Source organism: Atractosteus spatula (genome assembly GCF_055471065.1).
Source record: "Atractosteus spatula isolate fAtrSpa1 chromosome 10 unlocalized genomic scaffold, fAtrSpa1.hap1 SUPER_10_unloc_9, whole genome shotgun sequence".
Classification (NCBI taxonomy): Eukaryota; Metazoa; Chordata; class Actinopteri; order Semionotiformes; family Lepisosteidae; genus Atractosteus; species Atractosteus spatula.
Genome location: NW_028296629.1, coordinates 217258 through 241776, shown reverse-complemented (window position 1 = coordinate 241776; position 24519 = coordinate 217258). Strand labels below are relative to the sequence as shown.

Sequence of the window (24519 nt, the reverse complement as noted above, 5' to 3'; positions counted from 1 at the left end):
TTGAGAAGAGCGTTGTAGGGCAGGTCTTTATATTTTAGTGGATAGGTCATAAAAGTGTTTAAATAATTGAATAAGACACATTTAGCAGTGATAAATTATAAGCACGAGCAAAAATTGATATTTATAACGCTTATAGATTTTAACAATATAACAGACTTTACTAAAATGTTTACTTTTAAATTAAATATTACATCACAACATGTCCACACCCAGGCACCTGCCGTTAAAGGTTATGGGATGTAGAGATACAGTATATAAGGTTCATGATGAGAATAAAAAACGCTCATGCTAATACACAAGCACCTGTGTCTCACCAAAGCTGACAAATAAAAAGCCAAAAAGCCGCACTGCACGTGTGAAAAGGAGAATGAGCGAGTGAGCGAAGATAGGGTGCCTCCTGCAATTAAAGGCTTACAGCACCTGGTATTCCCAGGCGGTCTCCCATCCAAGTACTAACCAGGCCCATCCCTGTTTAGCTTCCCAGATCAGACAAGATCAGGCGTGCTCAAGGGGGTGTGGCCGTAAGCCAGCGCAAGGCTCGCTGGCACCCTTCTTATAGAGAGGACAGCTCCGTCACCTCTTTTACGACGCTGCTTTTTTTCCCTTGCGTTTTTCTCTTCTTCCCACGTTCTCTCTCTTCACTGCCTTCGTCCCTGCTCTATTTCACTTCAGCCTTTCACTCTTGCTTCCTTCCAATGAGGACGGAGCTGCGGGAGAAAGGGCGCTATAGAGGATCGCTGTGGAGAGCTGCTGCTTTGCTTTGACATCTGAGCTCTGTGGAAAACGATCTCAATACAATTCTGAAAAACGCGACTCCCCGAACGCCAGCCGAACAAGTCTCCACAGCCGAAGCGCTGTGTCTCTTTTCAGCTGGCGATAAACCTTTCCTCGATCCTTTGCGGACTTGTAAAACTGTTCATGATCAGAATAAAAAACGCTCACGCTAATACACAAGCACCCGTGTCTCGCCAAAGCTGACAAATAAACAGACGGAAAAGCCGCACTGCTCGTGTGAACAGGGGAATGAGTGAGCGAGCGGGGATAGGGCGCCTCCTGTGCTTAAAAGCTTACAGCACCTGGTATTTCCAGGCGGTCTCCCATCCAAGTACTAACCAGGCCCATCCCTGTTTAGCTTCCGAAATCAGACAAGATCAGGCGTGCTCAAGGGGGTGTGGCCGTAAGCCAGCGCAAGGCTCGCTGGCACCCTTCTTATAGAGAGGACAGCTCCGTCACCTCTTTTACGACGCTGCTTTTTTTCCCTTGCGTTTTTCTCTTCTTCCCACGTTCTCTCTCTTCACTGCCTTCGTCCCCGCTCTATTTCACTTCAGCCTTTCACTTGTAGCGGCAATGGTTGTTAATAAGACAGAATTAAGTGTTGCTGTGCTTTTTCTAATGAGGCCCCATCTCTCTGTTCATCTCTGTGGTGCAGCCACAGAGAAACTATTCATGCAGGCTCATTTAAAGATGTTTTCTTTTGATAAGGGACAGCTCCCAAATGGGGATGCACTTAGCTAAGCTTAGCTATCATGATCAATGGTCATCCATTGGCGCCTATCTGTCTGGGGTGTGCCAGATGGACATCTGGACTGCATTCCTAAGTGTCAGGAGTAAGTGACTCACATCTCAACTTGATCAACCAATCAGGGACTGGTAGGGCCGAGTAACCCACGTGGGACTCTGATGCCCATGGAACTTTCAGCCAATGAACGAGCTGAAGTTCCTCCAGGTAAAAACAGGCAACACAGAGGGCCTGAGAGACTATTTCCTGGACTTTTCTAAAGGGAATTCAAAGGAGAATTCCAGGGCAGGACGGCCCAGGACCAAAAGGCTCCCAAGGGCAGGACATTCTCGCAGCGCGCCTCCTGACCATCCTAAGACTCAGCCCGGACAACCACGGAACGGCCAGTGTGTCCGAGTGCCAGAACTTTCTTTTGTTCTAAGAGTCTAGAGCGGAGGTTGCCAGAGAGTAACCAGAGGATCCACCTGAGGTAAGCACCAGCAGCAAGCCTTGTGAACAGGTCGGAACTGTGGACAGCTGAATCACTATTCAGAACTAGCGCTTCATCAGGAATGAACCGGTCCTCTTCCTGACTTGCTGGGACCCACAGTCATCTTTTCTCCTGTGCACAAACTTTGCTAGTTAAAGCCAACACTAACTAGCCGGTCAGTGATCATCTGCAGCACAGCACAGCCTGGCACGGAGCCAGAGAGCCCGCAGGAGATCTGAATCCCCAGAGATTGGATGAGTATTCAACTTCAATGCATTACAGCTTGAGAATTCAATTGTTATCCCATCCAGTTGATATCAATTTAATTCCTAAGAGTTATGTACTTGTTTTCAGTATCTAATGTAGAAGTTGTAACCAAGTTCACTTTATGAAACGATCTAAATGAATGATATACTGAACGTATGTCCTCTTGACATATGTAACTCTTTGTAACTGATTGTATATATACCTTTTGTATTCTGATAACCCTCTCGATAAGATCTGTTAGGTTTATATGCATATTTTATGTATTAATAAATGTATCCTCGTGTATTAGTACCCGTGGGTGTGTGCGTTGTTTGAGTTATATCGCATGGTTGGATTCTAAGGCCATCAAAAGAATCATTTTGTGATTTACGGCTACAATTAATAAATGTCCCCGTACATGCCCAAACCCTACAGAACTGGTGCCTTCAGAGAGCACACTACATTTATTGGCATCCCTGGACTCATTTCAGTCATACCTGGGCTATGGTAAGACTAAAATGAGTCAACCAAGCGGAATAATTCAATATAAAACGCCGCGGGTTTCATACGCGACAATACAGTGTGCTGAAAGCCGAAAGGAAAAAAGTTCCCCTTGCTCTTTAAGCAGTGCTTGATTGTTTTGTGATCTTTTGCGATCTACCGGGTTGATTGCATACTTGATCTTGTGGTTTTCTGTGGTAGAACTGTGATTTCGTACTTAAAAGTAATACTCTTTAAGTTTAACGATGGTTGCTAAAAGGTCTGAATTCGAGTCGCTATTAAGCACTCTCTCTAGCAGCGACAGGTCTGACCACGATCTCCGTCATATCTCCGTCAGCGGAGAAGCTAGGAGAATAAACCTCCATTCTCTGAGAGAGCTAGCGAAGGACATGGAGAGATTTGACCTGCAGTGTCAGAGAATAATATCGAGAGGTATATTCAAGACCTCAGGTATACCCTGCAGTACCTGCCAAACGCCACAGAACAGGAGAAAGTGTTTCTGGTCAGGAAAACTAGCAGCAGAGCTGTACATGAGTGGATGGCTAGGCAGATGAAGAACGTCTGTGATGACTTTGAAGAGCTGTGTCAAGCACTTATCCGAGAATACAGTGCGTTTATTGACCCGACTGCCGCGATAGCCGCCGCCCTTAACATTAAGCACGAGAGAGCATAGTCCCCTCGCGAATATTAGGAGAGACTTAGACGAACTTATTTTGCAGGGCAAATGATGAGGGTTGTGAAGAGAACACACATTTCAAGGGTTTATTCATTGCGAATCTCCACCCGTCAGTCAGAAAGATGATCTTAATGCATACAGATGCACAGACCATGAAAATGACCGATATTAAGAGATTAGTGCAGAAAGCCTGGGAGTATGATGTCCAAAGTCGCTTTGAGCAAAAAGGTGCTAAAGCGACTGTGTTCGCCGTCAGAGCCAGCAGGGTTAATTCCCCCCTGCTCGAAGGAGCACAGGCTCCTGAGCTGGCTAAGCCCCGTTCCAAAGCAGGCACACAGGACCGCACCCAGCGTCCTAAGTGCCATGAGAACACCGGGGAAGGGAAAGGGCTAGATAAAGCTGAACAAAAGGATTCAGTAGCCGCCCGCCTGGCCAGGCTTGAACAAGTTTTATTAGGACAGAGACAACCGCTCCCCAAGGCTGCCAGAAGCGTGAATGAGCTGATACTCTCCACTGGAGGAGGCGGAGACCCGCCCCCTCTCCCCCCCTCAGTCTATCTGATTGAGCGGAAGGGTTCCTGCCTGGATGAGGTCAGCCACTCGCAAGCGAGAGCTTACTCCACCCCTGAAGTCACAGAGCAGGCAGTAAAACAGAGAGGAAAAGCAGGAAGCTTTTACCTCAAGGCTGCCATGGGAGATGTCTTACACAGTGAGACATTGATTGACACTGAGGTTGAAAGGTGTTTGATGTCATACAGCAAGCTCAAACGGGTAGAAAAAGAAAAGGGCATGCGACTCAGAGATGAACCTTTGGTGGATCACCAGAAAGGCAAGGTGTGGAAACAGGTCAAGGCTCCTAAGCCTTTTGTACAGAAGGAAAGGGGGGCCAAGAGGCAGACTGTGCTCACACAGTGCCCACTGAACACAGAAGCCTTTGTGGAGATTCCTTCTGTTCCCTCTGGACAAGAAATAAAAATATTTTCTTGTTCCCCGGATATACAGGGAAGTCATGTCCCGGCTGAGGTCACAACAGCCTCCATGCCACAGGAGCGGTGCTCCAAGCAGCCGCCTGATCCACCAGGTAAAGCACACCCCTTTTACATCCCTAAAGAGGAGCAGATCTCCCCACCTGGCGATGAAAAGGAGCTTTCCCTGTGCACCCTGGCACCCAAGAGGGGTCAGGACCACCACCGTGCAGTGGTGGAAGGGATCCAGATGGCAGGAGAGCAGGTTGGTGATGTAGCCCTCACCCTTAGCCCTGAGAGGTCCTCTATTAGTGAGGATGTGCTTGAGCAGCTGTCACAGGGCCACCGCCAGGTGCCCCTGGTGCAACATTCACAGGTTAGAGAGGAGGTCCAGCTGGACGCTGAGACTACTGCGCTGTGGACACACCTGATCCCAGATGCCGATTCCCTCTGCTGTGACCCAGGGAACCTGCAGTCAGGTAACATTATTTCTCACAACTACCAGGTAGTGAGTGAGATTGACCTGATTGTTCCTGCCTCAACGGCAGTGTTTCCAACACACCCAGTCCCCCGGAAGGGACAGGGAATGAAAGCCGAGCCGGTTTTCTTACAGCCACCAGCTCAGTCTGTCAGTCTGAGTCTGACCAACAGTGGTTCAGCCAGATTGGAGCTGGATGGTCAAGCCACCCGCCTGCCAGTGCAGGACATCGCAAAGAGGGGTGTCAGAATCCCCGCCTGCACTGACATGGGCCTGGTGGGTGATAGTAAGTTCAAAGACAGTGAACTAGCTATCCCAGTGCTGGGGAAGCTTCCTGAACCCCTAGCTAGGGAAGGGGGGAGCGAGCAGGTGTCCTACACCCACACCCAGCGAACGATTGTAAACATGCCGATAGAGGGATTCCTCAATCAGGAAGTGTGCAGGGTTTACTTGAACAGTGAGAATGAGGTAACAATCCCAGATCACTCAGGTGCTCCAGATGACCACTCAGCCGAGGGTCAGGCATGCTCCACAGCTGCACTGCCCCCTGCAGGGTTCCTAGAGCACAGGCATGAACAATGAACAAATCGAAAAAGCAGATGCCCTGGAAATGGAGGAGCAGCATCAGCAGCTGCGTCAGATCCCCCCAGATTTCCAGGATGTTGGTGTCCAGGATGCCACACGGCATACTGAGAAAGACACCATGTACATGCTGCGCCAGCTTAGAAAGGTGACAGTCACTCAGAAGGAGATGACTGGGATTAGCCACCCTAAAAGACTTTTGGGAGGACTGATTGCTGCCACCACTGTTGTGTATTTGCTATTTCTGGTAGGTTTGTTTGCTACTGGCACTCTCACCCTGACTGCCCCAAGAAGGCAGGTGTCAGAGATGCCCGAGGGTAGTGACAGACGGTATTAACAGCAGCAAAAGTTGGAAAGCTTAGGGAAAACCCTACAGGCAACTGCCTATGCAACAGGGTTAAACCTTATTCCCCAACCAGTGGACATGATTGTTGGTGTTATACAGTGGGTTTATGCTTGTGTGCAACTGGCCAGAATGTTGACACAAGACCTGTTAAGGGAGATTAGTGCCACTGTAGCCAGTCTAGCCATGGCACAATTCCCAACCCACTTGATTCCACTCAGTAGAGGAGTATGTGACATTAACCTCCCCATCGCTCATAGCTCACCTAGAAGGCAATCCAAGATTGAATTCGGTTCCAAATCTTGAGATGGGTATAGCTACCAAAGCTATCCATTGGCTGTGTCTAAATGATTCACCAATGAAGGGTGTAAAGCTACTAATGGGCAGAGGGAGGTTAATGAACCCCATGAAGAGCAGGTGGGAAGTAAATGGCTGGTCAGCACACCACATTTAACTGTCACCATGACTTGTGACAGGCATGATACAGCTACCACAATGCAGCTAACTAACCAACAGTCTCCTGCAAGTTCCCAAGGAGGCCATAGTACAGCTTGGTAACTTAACACTGTACGGTCTGGAACCAGACAACATAAGACCAAACTTGAGGTCGCGGATGCCTTCAGGTGCCACACTATTGAATTGGATAGAAATCCAAGAAACAGTAAGCCCTGAAGAGGTACAGGTAGTTAGTTTGCTTTAATGGAACAAACCTCCAACCCACCCTGGCAGATACCCAACACAGGTGTCGTGGTTTACCGGGGGGCTGGGAACAGGAACTGTTGTTATTGTAACACTACTGCCAGGTAGCTGGATCATAACTGGATGTACTCTGAATGCTGTACTCTTACATCAAGATGTACTCCGGGTAGCATGAATGAGTCAAAGGTACCATGTCAAAAGAAAGGAAGTTACTTCTTCCCAAATTTCTGCCTACAGAGGTATCAGATATTGACAGTGAACTTCCTGATGTGTAATGCCTAGAATGAGACGATGTCTCCTACCGTGTTTATACATACTCCAGATGTTATTCATCCTGTTTGTTCCCAATGCTGGTTCCTGTATGAATTCTCGAGGAGTAATGTGGAGATTTAAGGTTAATGTCCTAATGACAAGGGACATCACTTAACTCTGTTTTGTTTTGAAGGCAACAATGCCTCAGGACCTCGTGACCTTCAAAAAGGGGGGATATGTAATGGCAATGCTTATTAATAAGACAGAATTAAGTGTTGCTGTGCTTTCCCAAATGATGCCCCATCTCCCTCTTCATCTCTGTGGTGCAGCCACAGAGAAACTATTCATGCAGGCTGATTTAAAGATGTTTTCTTTTGATAAGGGACAGCTCCCAAATGGGGATGCACTTAGCTAAGCCTGGCTATCATGATCAATGGTCATCCATTGGCGCCTATCTGTCTAGGGAGTGCCAGATGGACATCTGGACTGCATTCCTAGGTGTCAGGAGTAAGTGACTCATATCCCACCTTGATCAACCAATCAGGGACCGGTAGGGCCGAGTAACGCACGTGGGACTCTGATGCCCATGGAACTTTCTGCCAATGAACGAGCTGAAGTTCCTCCAGGTAAAAACAGGCAACACAGAGGGCCTGAGAGACTATTTCGGACAATTTTAAAGGGAATTCAAAGGAGAATTCCAGGGCAGGGCGGCCCAGGAACAGAAGGCTCCCAAAGGCAGGACATTCTCGCAGCGCGCCTCCTGACCATCCTGAGACTCAGCCCGGACAACCACGGAACGGCCAGTGTGTCCGAGTGCCAGAACTTTACTCTGTTCTAAGAGTCTAGAGCGGAGGTTGCCAGAGAGTAACCAGAGGATCCACCCGAGGTTAGCACCAGCAGCAAGCCTCGTGAACAGGTCGGAACTGTGGACAGGTGAATCACTATTCAGAACTATCTCTTCATCAGGAACGAACTGGTCCTCTTCCTGACCTGCTGGGACCCACAGTCATCTTTTCTCTTGTGCGCAAACTTTGCAAGTTAAAGCCAACACTAACTAGCCGGTTAGTGAGCATCAGCAGCGCACTGTCGCAAGCCGCACAGCACAGCCTGGCACGGAGCCAGAGAGCACGGATTGGACAGTTTAGAAGCCTGCAACTGTTTCTTTGAGCCCGCAGGAGATCTGAATCCCCAGAGATTGGATGAGTATTCAACTCAATGCATTACAGCTCGAGAATTCAATTGTTACCCCAACCAGTTGATATCAATTTTATTCCTAAGAGTTATGTACTTGTTTTCAGTATCTAATGTAGAAGTTGTAACCAAGTTCACTTTATGAAATGGTCTAAATGAATGATACACCGAACGTATGTTCTCTTGATATATGTAACTCTTGGTAACTGACTGAATATATACCTTTTGTATTCTGATAACCCTCTCGATAAGATCTGTTAGGTTTATATGCATATTCTATGTATTAATAAATGTATCCTCGTGTATTAGTACCTGAGTGTGTGCGTTGTTTAAATTATATCGCATGGTTGGATTCTAAAGCCATCAAAAGAATCAATTTTGTGATTTACAGCTACAATTAATAATTGTCCCAGTAAATGCCCAAACCCTACAGAACTGGTGCCTTCAGAGAGCACACTACACCTGATTGTTCCTTAGGCTGGGACAGCAGATCATAATCTGCTCTCTTATTATTGAGAGACTGGCTCACTCCTGTCTGTTCCTCAGGTTGGGACAGGAGATCACACACTGTATTATTATTATTGAGAGACGGGCTGACTGTCTGTTCCTCAGGCTGGGACAGTGGATCACACACTATATTATTATTACTGAGAGACAGGCTCACTTTCAATTCCCCAGACTGGGACAGGAGATCACACACTGTATTATTACTGAGAGACAGGCTCACTCTGTTCCTTATGCTGGGACAGGAGATCACACTCTGTATTATTATTATTGAGAGACAGGCTCACTGTCTGTTGCTCAGACTGGGACAGGAGATCACACGGTTTATTAATATTATTGTTGAGAGACATGCTCACTGTCTGTTCCTCTAGCTGGGACAGGAAATGACACACTGTATTATTAGTATTGAGAGACAGGCTCAGTGTTCCCCAGGCTGGGACTGGAGATCACACACTGTATTATTATTATTGAGATACAGACTCACTGTCTGTTCCTCTTGCTGGGACTGGAGATCACACACTGTTCTATTATTATTGAGAGACATGCTCACTGTTTGTTCCTCAGACTGGGACAGGAGATCACACACTGTATTATTATTATTGAGAGACAGGTTCACTGTCTGTTCCTCAGGCTGGGACAGGAGATCACACACTGTATTATTATTATTGAGAGACAGGCCCTCTGTTCCTCAGGCTGGGACAGGAGATCACACTGTATTATTATTATTGAGAGACAAGCTCACTGTTCCTCAGGTTGGTACAGAAGATCACACTGTATTATTATTATTGACAGATAAACTCACTGTTCCTCAGGCTGGGACAGTAGATCACACTGTATTATTATTATTGAGAGTCTGGCTCACTGTTCCCCAGTCTGGGACAGGAGGTCACACAAGGTATTGTTATTAGTGAGAGAAAGGCTCGATGTCTGTTCCTCAGGCTAGTACAGGAGATCACGCACTGTATTATTATTATTGAGATACAGGCTCACTGTCTGTTCCTCAGGCTGGGACAGTAGATCACACTGTATTATTATTATTGAGAGACAGGCTCACTGTCTGTTCCTCAGGCTGGGGCAGGATATCACACACTGTATTATTAGTATTGAGAGATAGCCTCTGTGTTCCTCAGGCTGGGACAGTAGATCACACTGTATTATTATTATTGAGAGTCTGGCTCACTGTTCCCCAGTCTGGGACAGGAGGTCACACACTGTATTATTATTATTGAGAGAAAGGCTCGCTGTCTGTTCCTCAGGCTAGTACAGGAGATCACGCACTGTATTATTATTATTGAGAGACAGGCTCACTGTTTGTTCCTCAGACTGGGACAGGACATTCCACACTGGATTATTATTATTGAGAGACAGGTTCACTGTCTGTTCCTCAGGCTGGGACAGGAGATCACACACTGTATTATTATTATTGAGAGACAGGTTCACTGTCTGTTCCTCAGGCTGGGACAGGAAATCACACACTGTATTATTATTATTGAGAGACAGGCTCACTGTCTGTTCCTCAGGCTGGGACAGGAGATCACACACTGTATTATTATTATTGAGAGACAGGTTCACTGTCTGTTCCTCAGGCTGGGACAGGAAATCACACACTGTATTATTATTATTGAGAGACAGGCCCTCTGTTCCTCAAGCTGGGACAGGAGATCACACTGTATTATTATTCTTGAGAGACAAGCTCACTGTTCCTCAGGCTTGGACAGGAGATGACACACTGTATTATTATTATTGAGAGACAGGCTTACTGTCTTTTCCTCAGGCTGGGACAGGAAGTCACACACTGAATTATTATTATTGAGAGACAAGCTCACTGTCTGTTCCTCAGGCTGGGACAGGAGATCACACACTGTATTATTATTATCGAGAGACCTGCTCTTTCCTGACTGTTCCTTAGGCTGTTACAGGAGATCATAATCTGCTTTATTATTATTGAGAGACTGGCTCACTCCTGTGTGTTCCTCAGGTTGGGACAGGAGATCACACACTGTATTATTATTATTGAGAGACGGGCTCACTGTCTGTTCCTCAGGCTGGGACAGGAGGTCACACACTGTATTATTATTATTGAGAGACAGGCTCACTGTCTGTTCCTCAGGCTGGGACAGGAAGTCACACACTGTATTATTATTATTGATAGACAGGCTCACTGTCTGTTCCTCAGGCTGGGACAGGAGATCACACAGTTTATTCATATTATTGTTGAGAGACATGCTCACTGTCTGTTCCTCAGGCTGGGACAGGAGATCACACACTGTATTATTATTATTGAGAGACAGGCTCACTGTCTGTTCCTCAGGCTGGGACAGGAAGTCACACAGTTTATTCATATTATTGTTGAGAGACATGCTCACTGTCTGTTCCTCAGGCTGGGACAGGAGGTCACACACTGTATTATGATTATTATTGAGAGACAGGTTCGCTGTCTGTTCCTGAGGCTGGGACAGGAGATCACACACTGTATTATTATTATTGAGAGACAGGCTCACAGTTCCTCAGGCTGGGACAGGAGATCACACTGTATTATTATTATTGAGACAAGCTCACTGTTCCTCAGGCTGGGACAGGAGATCACACTGTATTATTATTATTGACAGATAAACTCACTGTTCCTCAGCCTGGGACAGTAGATCACACTGTATTATTATTATTGAGAGTCTGGCTCACTTTCCCCCAAGCTGGGACAGGAGGTCACAAACTGTATTATTATTATTGAGAGACATGGTCACTGTCTGTTCCATTGGCTGGGGCAGGGAATCACACACTGTATTATTAGTATTGAGAGATAGGCTCAGTGTTCCCCAGGCTGGGACAGGAGATCCCCCACTTGATTATTATTATTGAGAGACAGGCTCGCTGTCTGCTCCTCAGGCTGGGACAGGAGATCACACACTGTTGTAGTGTGCTCTCACGAGGCACCAGTTCTGTAGGGGGTTGTGCATTTACTGGGACAATTATTAGTTGTGGCAGTAAATCACAAAATTGATTCTTTTATTGGTCTTAGAATCCAACCATGCGATATAACTCAAACAACGCATACACAGGTACTAATACACGAGGATACATTTATTAATATATAGAATATGCATGTAAACCAAACAGATCTTATCGTAAGGGTTATCAGAATACAAAAGATATAAATTCATTCAGTTACAAAGAGTTACACATATCAAGAGGACATACGTTCGGTATATCATTCATTTAGACCGTTTCGTAATTGAACTTGTTTACAACTTCTACATTAGATACTCAAAACAAGGACATAACCCTAAGGAAATAAATTGATATCAACTGGTTGGGATAACAATTGATTTCTCAAGCAGTAATGCAGTGAAGTTGAATACTCACTGACGGTGGGCTTGTTTTCCCACCGTTTCCGTAGTGGTTATCACGTTTGCTTCATACGTGAAAGATACCTGGTTTGAAACCGGGTGGAAACAGGCCAGTTTCGTTTGTTGGCACGCACTCTTTGGGGATTCACCTAGCGCTGTGAACACTCTCCCGCTCCTCTTGGTGCGCTCCTGCCACAACACAGGAAGGCTGGAGCAGGTGGCTGGGGGCGATGCGCAAAGCCGAAATAACTCCGTTGGGTGAGCGTTCGACTGAAGATCTAAAGGTCCCTGGTTTGATCATGGGTTTCGGTATTTTGTTTCATCGCGCCCTTTGTTCCTCTCTCCAGTGCCCCCTGCCTAAAGTGACGCTTCCCTTTCTCAGCCCGAAACGCAAGCGAGACACCAGCAGCGGTCCCTGCAGGTTTCCGTAGTGTAGCGGCTATCACGTTCGCCTAACACGCGAAAGGTCCCCGGTTCGAGACTGGGCGGAAACAGCCTCTTTTTGCACGCTCCTGTACTTCACAGAGGTCTTGAGCGACCGGTCATTTGTTCCCAATGTATTTCCGGTGCCTTCATGCACTCTTGTACCAAACGCACGTTCCTTCTGTACGCGGAGCCGATCATTTGCAATTGGGCTGTGCCGACAGACCAGGACGAGCTCTGTCGGCTCAAAAGCAGCGCAGGACCTGCAACAACAACAGAAAGATTAGCATCCAGCGGGGGCCTCTTAGTGAGCCCAAGATCTCATCAAGAATCGGCTCCAGCAACAGGGCTGGGCGCATTGTTCCATTCTCCGACCACTCTCGGTGTAAACAAGTCCCTCCTGGTCTCTGCTTGAAATGCACTTTCCTGCGTTTGCTTTGGTGTAACTGGCTTCCCCTGCATGGGCGAATGTGAAGAAGATCCTTAGTAAGTCATTGAAGAAAACCGAGAAGAGGTCAGAGTGGCCTCTGTCGTTCATCAACGATCCAGTCAGGCAGTACTCCTCTGTAAAGCGCCGTTCCTTCACATCGATTGGCTTTTTTTTGCCTTCATTCGCGCAAGTAGAAAAAGCAGACGCCCCTATTCTGCCGTGACCCGGATTCGAACCGGGGTTGTTGCGGCCACAACGCAAAGTACTGACCACTATACGATCACGGCGAGTTACCGATACCCACGTGGCAGGGCGGAAAAGGCTGTGCTCTCTTCGTGTGACCTAATTCGGAAAAGTCCTGACGTTGCATTTCAACTGAGCCCCAGTATACATCGACCCTTCGACACTCTGAGTGACAACTCTCTTGCGCGTTTTCTCATATTTATGTAGTTTGCTTGCATGATGCCCGGAACAGCAGGGGTGTGTGCTCCCATATGGTCTAGCGGTTAGGATTCCTGGTTTTCACCCAGGCGGCCCGGGTTCGACTCCCGGTATGGGAACCTGTCAGTTTTGCCTCCTGCTTTCCAAAAGATCAGCACCGTGTACGAAGGAGCCGCATTAAAACCACTCGAACGTGCAAAACACGCGAGAAGAGGGGGCGCTTGTTTCCAACCGAAGACTTCTCGCGTGTGAGACGAGCTGATCATCCCTGCAGGAGGTGGGAGGGTTACTCTGGTAGACAGGGCTGACCTTCGGCAATAGGATTTATACTCTCCAAGATGATATTTGCACTTTCTGGAGAGGCGATTTTCTCCACTTCAGTAGCCCGATTTCGTCGATTGCGTGGAGAGGGCTGTAGAATGTGGCGCCGCCTTTCCTGCTCCGTCCATGACAGGCGTGCTGGTCTCTGGAGAGAGAGCACGGTCCATCAGCGCACTCCAATAAAGGCACTGGAAGCAGCTGAATCGCATTGGCGAAGCTCAGCGCTGGGCCGCTGGGCAGGGATTGCCACCGTTTCCGTAGTGTAGTGGTTATCACGTTCGCCTCACACGCGAAAGGTCCCCGGTTCGAAACCGGGCGGAAACAGACCGGCTTCCTTTGTCAGCACGCACAAAAGGGGATTGGGGATTCGCCTAGCGCAGTGATCGAACAGACCCACTCACCTCTTAGTGTGGCGGGATCTGCACAGTGCATGTCGCAGCGCATCCTGCTTTCACTTCAATGCGCGTCCTGATGTACCCCAGTCTCCCGCGTGACAGGTGGGGATAATCACCACTATACTAACGAGGAAGACATCGCTCTCTCCGACCCCCGGCATCGTGTCCCGACCCACCGTGCTGGAAGCCGACGCCTGCTGTGATTCCTTTACGGAGCAGAAATGACAACCGAAGAGCCGAGAGATCATTTCAGCATTTCGCGTCTGAACAGAAAACACAAACGACCAACTCGGAATGATTTGCCTTTGACGCTTATCAAAGCGTTCTTTGTGCATCGAACAGACCCACTCACCTCTTAGTGTGGCGGGATCTGCACAGTGCATGTCGCAGCGCTTCCTGCTTTCACTTCAATGTGCTTCCTGATGTCGAGTCGTGTGCCGTGCGGAGGCTCTGAAAGCGAGAGCAATGAAAAGGTGCACGGCGCTGTGAAAGAAAACAGAGAAGTGAAAGGCAGTCCTTTCTCTAAGGACGTAAAAGAAAAGCTTTCTACTCCCCGTCAGGGAATCGAACCCTGGTCTCCCGCGTGACAGGCGGGGATACTTGCCACTATACTAACAAGGATGACACCACACTCGCCGATCCTCGGCATCGTGTCCCGACCCAGCGTGCTGGAAGGCGACGCGTGCTGTGATTCCTTTACGGAACAGAAATGACAACCGAGGAGCCGAGAGATCATGTCAGCATTTCGCGTCTGAACGGAAAACACAAACGACCAACTCGGAATGACTTGCTTTTGACGCTTTTCAAAGCGTTCTTTGTGCACGACGACTGCGCCGCCTAGCAGATACAGATGGGTTGTACAACTCTGAACTAGCAAATGGAAGAGGGCTAAGCCCCCTCTCTTTTAGCCCAGGTTCGATCTGTCTCCCAGAATCACCAGGGCGCACGCACACACACCCGTGCCGTTGAAGTGCTCTGCTTCATTTCTAAGGGCAACTCAACATTCACTCCTACCCCGAGAACAGAAAAGACAGCGTCCGCAGCAACAACAGCTCAGGTCTCTGCACAGGAGCTAAGCTGCCCCCATCTCCTCTGCTCTGCGGCTCCTGCGGAGTGGAGTCCTGCCTGGAGCCGTGTTTGCAGGCGGCGGCTCCCCGCGCTCTGTCTGTGCGTCCAAGAGCTCCTGGGAGGAAGAGAGAGCCCTCCCACTCGGGGGCTTTTCCACGGTCTGTGTGAGGAGGGGCGGGTGTGTCCAGTAGCTTATCGAGCGGAAGCCTGGGGCGGCGGAGAGCTGTGATCGTGCAGACCTTGAGGTGTCACCTCTTTGTCTGCTTTCCCGCCCCCCCTCCGCCCAAGCTCTGCTCCAGAGTAGCCCGGCAACCCCTCACACCTGCATGTGTCACAACCTAAGGTGTGGTCATGAGACACCCATGGGGTGCTGTTCTGTTCTTGCTAATTGTTTCCTGCCCGTCGCAGGCAGGAGTCCATGCGAGGAAGATGCGCTGGACAGAGCTCAGAGGGCGCAGCTGGGTGGCTTTCCTTCTGAGTGACGTTCCTGCAACACTCTCCCGCTCCTCTTGGTGCGCTCATGCCGCAACACAGGAAGGCTGGAGCAGGTGGCTGTGGGCTTTGTGCACTGTCGAAATAGCTCAGTTGGGAGAGCGTTAGACTGAAGATCTAAAGGTCCCTGGTTCGATCCCGGGTTTTGGCATTTTGTTTCATCGCGCCCTTTGTTCCTCTCTCCAGCGCCCCCTGCCTAAAGTGACGCTTCCCTTTCTCAGCGCGAAACGCAAGCGAGACACCAGCAGTGGTCCCTGCAGGTTTCCGTAGTGTAGCGGCTATCACGTTCGCCTAACACGCGAAAGGTCCCCGGTTCTTGTTGCACGCTCCTGTACTTCACAGAGGTCTTGAGCGACCGGTCATTTGTTCCCAATGTATTTCCGGTGCCTTTATGCACTCTTGTACCAAACGCACGTTCCTTCTGTACGCGGAGCCGATCATTTGCAATTGGGCTGTGCCGACAGACCAGAACGAGCTCTGTCGGCTCAAAAGCAGCGCAGGACCTGCAAGAACAACAGAAAGATTAGCATCCAGTGAGCCCAAGATCTCATCAAGAATCGGCTCCAGCAACAGGGCTGGGCGCATTGTTCCATTCTCCGACCACTCTCGGTGTAAACAAGTCCCTCCTGGTCTCTGCTTGAAAGGCACTTTCCTGCGTTTGCTTTGGTGTAACTGGCTTCCCCTGCATGGGCGAATGTGAAGAAGATCCTTAGTAAGTCATTGAAGAAAACCGAGAAGAGGTCGGAGTGGCCTCTGTCGTTCATCAACGATCCAGTCAGGCAGTACCCCTCTGTAAAGCGCCGTTCGTTCACATCGATTGGCTTTTTTTTGCCTTCATTTGCGCAAGTAGTAAAAGCAGACGCCCCTATTCTGCCGTGACCCGGATTCGAACCAGGGTTGTTGCGGCCACAACGCAAAGTACTGACCACTATACGATCACGGCGAGTTACCGATACACACATGGTAGGGCGGAAAAGGCTGTGCTCTCTTCGTGTGACCTAATTCGGAAAAGTCCTGACATTGCATTTCAACTGAGCCCCAGTATACATCGACCCTTCGACACTCTGAGTGACAACTCTCTTGCGTGTTTTCTCATATTTATGTAGTTTGCTTGCATGATGCCCGGAATAGCGGGGTTGTGTGCTCCCATATGGTCTAGCGGTTAGGATTCCTGGTTTTCACCCAGGCGGCCCGGGTTTGACTCCCGGTATGGGAACGTGTCAGTTTTGCCTCCTGCTTTCCAAAAGATCAGCACCGTGTACGAAGGAGCCGCATTAAAACCACTCGAACGTGCAAAACGCGCGAGAAGAGGGGGCGCTTGTTTCCAACCAAAACTTCTCGCGTGTGAGACGAGCTGATCATCGCTGCAGGAGGTGGGAGGGTTACTCTGGTAGACAGGGCTGACCTTTGGCAATAGGACTTATACTCTCCAAGATGATATTTGCACTTTCTGGAGAGGCGATTTTCTCCACTTTAGTTGCCCGATATCGTCGATTGCGTGGAGAGGGCTGTAGAATGTGGCGCCGCTTTTCCTGCTCCGTCCATGACAGGCGTGCTGGTCTCTGGAGAGAGAGCACGGTCCATCAGCGCACTCCAAAAAAGGCACTGGAAGCAGCTGAATCGCATTGGCGAAGCTCAGCACTGGGCCGCTGGGGAGGGTTTGCTACCGTTTCCGTAGTGTAGTGGTTATCACGTTTGTCTCACACGCGAAAAGTCCCTGGTTCGAAACCGGGCGGAAACAGACCGGCTTCTTTTGTCACCTCGCACAAAAGGGGATTGGGGATTCGCCTAGCGCTGTGATCGCACAGACCCACTCACCTCTTAGTGTGGCGGGATCTGCACAGTGCATGTCGCAGCGCATCCTGCTTTCACTCCAATGCGCGTCCTGATGTACCCCAGTCTCCCGCGTGACAGGTGGGGATAATCACCACTATACTAACGAGGAAGACATAACTCTCTCCGACCCCCGGCATCGTGTCCCGACCCACCGTGCTGGAAGCCGACGCGTGCTGTGATTTCTTTACGGAGCAGAAATGACAACCGAGGAGCCGAGAGATCATTTCAGCATTTCGCGTCTGAACAGAAAACACAAACAACCAACTCGGAATGACTTGCCTTTGACGCTTATCAAAGCGTTCTTTGTGAATCGAACAGAACCACTCACCTCTTAGTGTGGCGGGATCTGCACAGTGCACGTCGCAGCGCTTCCTGCTTTCATTTCAATGTGCTTCCTGATGTCGAGTCGTGTGCCGTGCGGAGGCTCTGAAAGCGAGAGCAATGAAAAGGTGCACGACGCTGTGAAAGAAAACAGAGAAGTGAAAGGCAGTCCTTTCTCTAAGGAGGTAAAAGAAAAGCTTTCTACTCCCCGTCGGGGAATCGAACCCTGGTCTCCCGCGTGACAGGCGGGGATACTTGCCACTATACTAACGTAGAATTTGGGCATGTAAGGGGACAATTATTAATTGTAGCCGTAAATCACGAAATTGATTCTTTTAATGGCCTTAGAATCCAACCATGCGATATAACTCAAACAACACACACACACACACACACAGGTACTAATACACGAGGATACATTTATTAAAACATAAAATATGCATGTAAACCTAACAGATCTTATCGTGACGGTTTTCAGAATACAAAAGATATATATTCATTCAGTTTCAAAGAGTTACATATATCAAGAGGACATAAGTTCAGTATATCATTCATTTAAACCGTTTCGTAATTGAACTTGGTTACAACTTCTACATTAGATACTCAAAACAAGTACATAACTCTTAGGAGTTAAATTGATATCAGCTGGTTGGGATAACAATTGAATTCTTGAGCTGTAATGCTTTGAAGTTGAATACTCATCCAATCTCTGGGGATTCAGATCTCCTGCAGGCTCTCTGGCTCCGTGCCAGGCTGTGCTGTGCTGCTTGCGACGGTGCGCTGCTGATGCTCACTGACCAGCTAGTTAGTGTTGGCTTTAACTAGCAAAGTTTGTGCACAGGAGAAGAGATGACTGTGGGTCCCAGCAAGTCATGAAGCGCTAGTCCTGAATAGTGATTCAGCTTTCCACAGTTCCGACCTGTTCACGAGGCTTGCTGCTGATGCTAACCTCGGGTGGATCCTTTGGTTACTCTCTGTCAACCTCCGCTCTCGATTCCTAGAACAGAGGAAATTTCTGGCACTTGGACACACTGGCCGTTCCGTGGTTGTCCAGGCTCAGGATGGTCAGGTACCCTTGGTACCCTTCATTGGTGAATCATTTAGAAACAGCCAATGGATAGCTTTGGTAGCCATACCCATCTCAAGATTTGGAACCAAATTCAATCTTGGATTGCTTTCTGGGTGAGCTATGAGCGATGGGGTGGTTAATGTCACATACTCTTCTACTGAGAAGAGTGGAATCAAGTGGGTTGGGATTTGTGCCATGGCTAGACTGGCTACAGTGGCACTGAACTCCCTTAACAGATCTTGTGTCAACATTCTGGCCTGTTGCACACAAGCATAAATTCACTGTATAACACCGGCAATCATGTCCACTGGTTGGGGGATAAGGTTTAACCCTGTTGCATAGGAAATTGCCTGTAGGGTTTTCCCTAGGCTTTCCAACTTTTGCTGCTGTTGATACAGTCTGTCACTACCCTCCGGCATCTCTGACACCTGCCTTCTTGGGGCAGTCAGGGTAAGAGTGCCAGAAGCAAACAAACCTACTATAGCAAATGCACAACAGTGGCGGCAGCAATCAGTCCTCCCAAAAGTCTTTTAGGGTGGCTGATCCCAGTCATCTCCTTCTGAGTGACTGTTGCCTTTCTAAGCTGGCGCAGCGTGTACATGGTGTCTTTCTCAGTATGCCATGTGGCATCTTGGGCACCAACATCCTGGAAATCTGGGGAGATCTGATGCAGCTGCTGATGCTGCTCCTCCATTTCCAGGGCATCTGATTTTTCGATTTGTTCATGTCTGTGCTCTAGGAACCCTGCAGGGGGTGGTGCAGCGGTGGAGCATGCCTGACCCCCGGTTGAGTGGTCATCTGGAGCACCTGAGTTATCTGGAATTGTTACCCCATTCTCACTGTTCAGGTCCACCCTGCACACTTCCTGATTGAGGAATCCCTCTATCGGCATGTTTACAGTCGTTTGCTGGGGGCCGGTGTAGGACACCTGCTTGCTCCCCCCTTCCCTCGCTAGGGGTTCAGGGAGCTGCCCCAGCACTGGGATAGCCAGTTCACAGTCTTCGAACTCGCTATCACCCACCAGGCCCATGTCAGTGCAGGCGGGGATTCTGACACCCCACTTTTCTGTGTTCTGCACTGGCAGGCGGGTGGCTTGACCATCCAGCTCCAGTCTGGCTGAACCACTGTTGGTCAGCCTCAGACTGACAGACTGAGCTGGTGGCTGTAGGAAAACTGGCTTGGCTTTCATTCCTTGTCCCTTCTTGGGGACTGGGTGTGTTGGAAACCCTGCCGTTGAGGCAGGAAAATCAGGTCGGTCTCACTCACTACCTGGTAGTTGTGAGAAATAATGTTACCTGACTGCAGGTTCCCTGGGTCACAGCAGAGGGAATCGGCATCTGGGATCAGGTGTGTCCACAGCGCAGTAGTCTCAGCGTCCAGCTGGACCTCCTGTCTAACCTGTGAATGTTGCACCAGGGGCACCTGGTGGTGGCCCTGTGACAGCTGCTCAAGCAGATCCTCACTGATAGAGGACCTCTCAGGGCTAAGGGTGAGGGCTACATCACCAACCTGCTCTCCTGCCATCTGGATCCCTTTCACCACTGCAGGGTGGTGGTCCTGACCCCTCTTGGGTGCCAGGGTGCACAGGTAAAGCTCCTTTTCATCGCCAGGTGGGGAGATCTGCTCCTCTTTAGGGATGTAAAAGGGGTGTGCTTTACCTGGTGGATCAGGCGGCTGCCTGGAGCACCGCTCCTGTGGCATGGAGGCTGTTGTGACCTCAGCCGGGACATGACTTCCCTATATTTCCGGGAACAAGAAAATATTTTTATTTCTTGTCCAGAGGGAACAGAAGGAATCTCCACATAGGCTTCTGTGTTCGGTGGGCACTGTGTGAGCACATTCTGCCTCTTGGCCCCCCTTTCCCTCTGTACAGAAGGCTTAGGAGCCTTGACCTGTTTCCACACCTTGCCTTTCTGGTGATCCACCAAAGGTTCATCTCTGAGTCGCATGCCCTTTTCTTTTTCTACCCGTTTGAGCTTGCTGTATGACATCAAACACCTTTCAACCTCAGTGTCAATCAATGTCTCACTGTGTAAGACATCTCCCATGGCAGCCTTGAGGTAAAAGCTTCCTGCTTTTCCTCTCTGTTTTACTGCCTGCTCTGTGACTTCAGGGGTGGAGTCAGCACTCGCTTGCGAGTAGCTGACCTCATCCAGGCAGGAACCCTTCCACTCAATCAGATAGACTGAGGGAGGGAGAGGGGGCGGGTCTCCGCCTCCTCCAGTGGAGAGTATCAGCTCATTCACGCTTCCGGCAGCCTTGGGGAGCGGTTGTCTCTGTCCTAATAAAACTTGTTCAAGCCTGGCCAGGCGGGCGGCTACTGAATCCTTTTGTTCAGCTTTATCTAGCCCTTTCCCTTCCCCGGTGTTCTCATGGCACTTAGGACGCTGGGTGCGGTCCTGTGTGCCTGCTTTGGAACGGGGCTTAGCCAGCTCAGGAGCCTGTGCTCCTTCGAGCAGGGGGGAATTAACCCTGCTGGCTCTGACGGCGAACACAGTCGCATAAACAGCTTTTCGCTCAGAGCGACTTTGGACATCATACTCCCAGGCTTTCTGCACGAATCTCTTAATATCAGTCATTTTCATGGTCTGTGCATCTGTATGCATTAAGATCATCTTTCTGACTGACGGGTGGAGATTCGCAATGAATAAACCCTTGAAATGTGTGTTCTCTTCGCAACCCTCATCATTTCACCCTGCAAAATAAGTTCGTCTAAGTCTCTCGTAATATTCGCGAGGGGACTCTGCTCTCTCGTGCTTAATGTTAAGGGCGGCGGCTATCGCGGCAGTCGGGTCAATAAACGCACTGTATTCTCGGATAAGTGCTTGACACAGCTCTTCAAAGTCATCACAGACTTTCTTCATCTGCCTAGCCATCCACTCATGTACAGCTCTGCTGCTAGTTTTCCTGACCAGAAACACTTTCTCCTGTTCTGTGGCGTTTGGCAGGTACTGCAGGGTATACCTGAGGTCTTGAATATAACTCTCGATATTATTCTCTGACACTGCAGGGTCAAATCTCTCCATCTCCTTCACTAGCTCTCTCAGAGGATGGAGGTTTATTCTCCTAGCTTCTCCGCTGACGGAGATATGACGGAGATCGTGGTCAGACCTGTCGCTGCTAGAGAGAGTGCTTAATAGCGACTCGAATTCAGACCTTTTAGCAACCATCGTGAAAATTAAAGAGTATTACTTTTAAGTACGAAATCACAGTTATACCACAGAAAACCACAAGATCAAGTATGCAATCAACCCGGTAGATCGCAAAAGATCACAAAACAATCAAGCACTGCTTAAAGACCAAGGGGAACTTTTTTCCTTTCGGCTTTCAGCACACTGTATTGTCGCGTATGAAACCCGCGGCGTTTTATATTGAATTATTCCGCTTGGTTGACTCATTTCAGTCTTACCATTGCCCAGGTATGACTGAAATGAGTCCAGGGACGCCAATAAATGTAGTGTGCTCTCTGAAGGCACCAGTTCTGTAGGGTTTGGGCATTTACGGGGACATTTATTAATTGTAGCCGTAAATCACAAAATGATTCTTTTGATGGCCTTAGAATCCAACCATGCGATATAACTCAAACAACGCACACACACACGGGTACTAATACACGAGGATACATTTATTAATACATAAAATATGCATATAAACCTAACAGATCTTATTGAGAGGGTTATCAGAATACAAAAGGTATATATACAATCAGTTACAAAGAGTTACATATATCAAGAGGACATACGTTCAGTATATCATTCATTTAGACCGTTTCATAAAGTGAACTTGGTTACAACTTCTACATTAGAAACTAAAAAACAAGTACATAACTCTTAGGAATAAAATTGATATCAACTGGTTGGGATAACAATTGAATTCTCAAGCTGTAATGCATTGAAGTTGAATACTCATCCAATCTCTGGGGATTCAGATCTCCTGCGGGCTCTTTGGCTCCGTGCCAGGCTGTGCTGTGCTGCAGATGCTCACTGACCGGCTAGTTAGTGTTGGCTTTAACTAGCAAAGTTTGTGCACAGGAGAAAAGATGACTGTGGGTCCCAGCAAGTCAGGAAGAGGACCGGTTCATTCCTGATGAAGCGCTAGTTCTGAATAGTGATTCAGCTGTCCACAGTTCCGACCTGTTCACGAGGCTTGCTGCTGGTGCTTACCTCAGGGGGATCCTCTGGTTACTCTGTGGCAACCTCCGCTCTAGACTCTTAGAACAAAGGAAAGTTCTGGCACTCGGACACACTGGCCGTTCCGTGGTTGTCCGGGCTGAGTCTTAGGATGGTCAGGAGGCGCGCTGCGAGAATGTCCTGCCCTTGGGAGCCTATTGCTCCTGGGCCGTCCTGCCCTGGAATTCTCCTTTGAATTCCCTTTAGAAAAGTCCAGGAAATAGTCTCTCAGGCCCTCTGTGTTGCCTGTTTTTACCTGGAGGAACTTCAGCTCGTTCATTGGCTGAAAGTTCCATGGGCATCAGAGTCCCACGTGGGTTACTCGGCCCTACCAGTCCCTGATTGGTTGATCAAGGTGAGATGTGAGTCACTTACTCCTGACACTTAGGAATGCAGTCCAGATGTCCATCTGGCACACCCCAGACAGATAGGCGCCAATGGATGACCACTGATCATGATAGCTAAGCTTAGCTAAGTGCATCCCCATTTGGGAGCTGTCCCTTATCAAAAGAAAACATCTTTAAATCAGCCTGCATGAATAGTTTCTCTGTGGCTGCACCACAGAGATGAACAGAGAGATGGGGCCTCATTTGAAAAAGCACAGCAACACTTAATTCTGTCTTATTAACAACCATTGCCGCGACAAGTGAAAGGCTGAAGTGAAATAGAGCGGGGACGAAGGCAGTGAAGAGAGAGAACATGGGAAGAAGAGAAAAACGCAAGGGAAAAAAAGCAGCGTCGTAAAAGAGGTGACGGAGCTGTCCTCTCTAATAGAAGGGTGCCAGTGAGCCCTGCTGTCCCTTATGGCCACACCCCCTTGAGCACGCCTGATCTCGTCTGATTGTGGAAGATAAGCAGGAAGGGGCCTGGTTAGTACTTGGATGGGAGACCGCCTGGGAATACCAGGTGTTGTAAGCTTCTAAGCGCAGGAGGCGCTCGCTCACTCATTCCCCTGTTCACACGTGCGGTGCAGCTTTTCCGTCTGTTTATTTGTCACAGCGCTTCGGCTGTGGAGACTTTTTCGGCTGGCGTTCGGGGAGTCGCGTTTTTCAGAATTGTATTGAGATCGTTTTCCACAGAGCTCAGATGTCAAAGCACAGCAGCAGCTCTCCACAGCGATCCTCTATAGCGCCCTTTCTCCCGCAGCTCCGTCCTCATTGGAAGGAAGCAAGAGTGAAAGGCTGAAGTGAAATAGAGCGGGACGAAGGCAGTGAAGAGAGAGAACGTGGGAAGAAGAGAAAAACGCAAGGGAAAAAAAGCAGCGTCGTAAAAGAGGTGACGGAGCTGTCCTCTCTATAAGAAGGGTGCCAGCGAGCCTTGCTCTTGCTTACAGCCACACCCCCTTGAGCACGCCTGATCTTGTCTGATCTCGGAAGCTAAACAGGGATGGGCCTGGTTAGTACTTGGATGGGAGACCGCCTGGGAATACCAGGTGCTGTAAGCCTTTAATTGCAGGAGGCACCCTATCTTTGTTCACTCGCTCATTCTCATGTTAACACGTGCAGTGTGGCTTTTTGGCTTTTTATTTGTCAGCTTTGGTGAGACACAGGTGCTTGTGTATTAGCATGAGCGTTTTTTATTCTCATCATGAACCTTATATACTGTATCTCTACATCCCATAACCTTTAACGGCAGGTGCCTGGGTGTGGACATGTTCTGATGTAATATTTAATTTTTAATTTATTTAATAAGTAAACATTTTAGTAAAGTCTGTTATATTGTTAAAATCTATAAGCGTTATAAATATCAATTTTTGCTCGTGCTTATAATTTATCGCTGCTAAATG

The 24519-nt window shown here is 48.7% G+C and overlaps 4 non-coding genes and 4 pseudogenes across 4 annotated transcripts; 5 read left to right on the top strand and 3 right to left on the bottom strand.

Annotated features, from left to right (window-relative positions):
* Positions 1 to 408: 408 nt before the first annotated feature.
* On the bottom strand, positions 409 to 527 carry LOC148811488 (5S ribosomal RNA; annotated as a pseudogene).
* Positions 528 to 1064: 537 nt separating this feature from the next.
* LOC148811487 (5S ribosomal RNA) lies at positions 1065 to 1183 on the bottom strand (annotated as a pseudogene).
* Positions 1184 to 12836: 11653 nt separating this feature from the next.
* Positions 12837 to 12908, bottom strand: trnah-gug (transfer RNA histidin (anticodon GUG)). The gene has a single exon. It is a non-coding gene; the product is annotated as a tRNA-His (tRNA).
* Positions 12909 to 13109: 201 nt separating this feature from the next.
* trnae-uuc (transfer RNA glutamic acid (anticodon UUC)) lies at positions 13110 to 13181 on the top strand. Its single transcript has one exon. It is a non-coding gene; the product is annotated as a tRNA-Glu (tRNA).
* Positions 13182 to 13634: 453 nt separating this feature from the next.
* trnav-cac (transfer RNA valine (anticodon CAC)) lies at positions 13635 to 13707 on the top strand. The gene has a single exon. It is a non-coding gene; the product is annotated as a tRNA-Val (tRNA).
* Positions 13708 to 16482: 2775 nt separating this feature from the next.
* On the top strand, positions 16483 to 16554 carry trnae-uuc (transfer RNA glutamic acid (anticodon UUC)). The gene has a single exon. It is a non-coding gene; the product is annotated as a tRNA-Glu (tRNA).
* Positions 16555 to 23532: 6978 nt separating this feature from the next.
* Positions 23533 to 23651, top strand: LOC148811482 (5S ribosomal RNA; annotated as a pseudogene).
* Positions 23652 to 24058: 407 nt separating this feature from the next.
* LOC148811481 (5S ribosomal RNA) lies at positions 24059 to 24177 on the top strand (annotated as a pseudogene).
* The last annotated feature ends 342 nt before the right edge of the window (positions 24178 to 24519 follow it).